Genomic DNA, 1978 nt, shown 5'->3' on the forward strand with positions numbered 1-1978 from the left:
TAATCCAAATTTCTGCATCCAAATTAACTGCTTCCAATTCAACATCCAGGCCTGGTAAGTTCTGAGTAAAGGTGCCATATCACGATCAGACTCGGTCAGACTCTACCTCCATCTTCTTCCCGGGGGCTGTGGCTCTGGGTGTCTCCGATTCTGTGACCACCAGCTCCCTCTGCACAGACATCCGTGGAGATGTCCATCCGACGCTGGTCCGTGTGGGCGGCTGGAGGGAGGGAGGCAGGGTAGGAGGACGGATGGAGCACGGATGGAGGGAAGGATGCAGAGGAGACAGCTGTGCACAGCTGTGTGCGATTGTGGCCAGAACTGTCTCCTCGATGCCCCACCTCAGGACTCAGTCACCAGCTCTCACTTGCCAGCACAGGCCAGCCGTACAAAGGTGGGGACCCATGTGGCTTCATCCATGACCTCACCACCACCAAAAACATCTTGAGGAAATCACCGCAAAAGGAAAAGTGGGCAGTCCAGGTCAGGCATCCATTTGTCCCAAGGAGAATGTGAAAAATCAGTAGAGATTTAAGATGAGTCACGAATCAATAGCTCTTATAAGATGGATTATGTGAGACAATTTAAATGGAGTAGGATCCCTGGGTGGTGTTTGGGGAACGGAGACGCAGTTGGTTCACCTAATCCCAGCTTCCCAGCCGTGCCTCAAACCCATCACCGCCGGACTGCAGGCAGAGAGAGCAGGGATCAGCTGACCCGAAGCCTCTCCGGTGACGCCCATGGGGGGCAACCTTGAGAACCATGGGAACCTCTATCCCCCTTGGGCTCTGGAGGGTAAGCGCAGGGCAGAGGTCTGGAGCAGACTTTGGTCTCCTCCCAGAGCCTGATCTCCTTCGTCCTTCCTCCCCAGAGCCAAGGACTCCGAGGCCCAGTGAGCACGGAGTGCATGCCCTCTTTGGTTCCAGCCCTCCTCCCTGGCCACGTCCTAGACAGGCCCGAAGGGTGACACACGTCTGTTGGACATCCAGCCTTTATTTCCTTTTTCATAACCAGGCGTCCGTTTCCCTCTGGGGCCATTCCCATGGCCCAGGACTTCAGAGGTGGCCTCACCCCTGGTGTCCAGCGGGTGGGCCATGCCTCTGGGCCTGGGCCAATCAGAGCTCTCACCTGGGCCACAGTGATAGGAAAAATGACAGGCATGGGACACAAGCCAGGACTTTCAGCCCAAACAGACGTAATGCCTGCATGGCTGGGAGTGGTAGGCAATCTTTCTTGAAACGTTTGAATCATGAATTGGGAGGATGTTAAGGCTCGAGTTTTTGAACAGAAATGCCCTGAGAATAACGCCAATACAGGGAAGAAGAAGAAGAGAAAACGGGCGCTGTTGACAACTCGAGCCCCTGAACCAAGCCAGACCCGCAGCCTCCCTCCCCCCCCACCCCGCCCCAGTATTCCAGGCCAGTGAGCCAGTGATGTCTCTTCACTGACGCAGGTTTGGTGCTGGTTTGCTTTTGTTGCTCGTGGCAGAAAGGATCCTGCCACAGGCAGCAGCCTCGGGTCCCTGTGGCCTGGCCCCGCCGACCCCAGTCTCTGGCCTGCCGTGCTCCATCTCCTCCTGGAACTCCAGACCCACTGAAAAATCTCAGAGAAGCTCGACACGGGGAGCCGGAAGGTCCGGTTCCCATGCTGGTCCTCCCACTCACTGTGGAAACAGGCAGCCACTCGCCACACGGCCTCCAGGCTCCTGTCACAGCACGGGGCTATGGTGTGACTCTGCTCCTCGTCCTCGTCCCTGGGGCTGCAGGGGGACGTAAAATGCGAGGCGTACTTGGAGCAGCGAGCCCTGTGTTAGTGCCAGCTGCTGTTATGACAATGACGTCTGGGTCCAAGGGCCTGATCCTGGCACCTTGGGGGCTTTGCACCTGCAGTGTCCTCTGCCTGGAATCGTCTACACTGACTGCAGCTCGTTCAGATGTTGGCCCCTCCAGCATCTATCCAATGCTCCCAACGACTCCTA

This window comes from Suricata suricatta, chromosome 14, assembly GCF_006229205.1.
Source record: "Suricata suricatta isolate VVHF042 chromosome 14, meerkat_22Aug2017_6uvM2_HiC, whole genome shotgun sequence".
NCBI classification, from domain to species: domain Eukaryota; kingdom Metazoa; phylum Chordata; class Mammalia; order Carnivora; family Herpestidae; genus Suricata; species Suricata suricatta.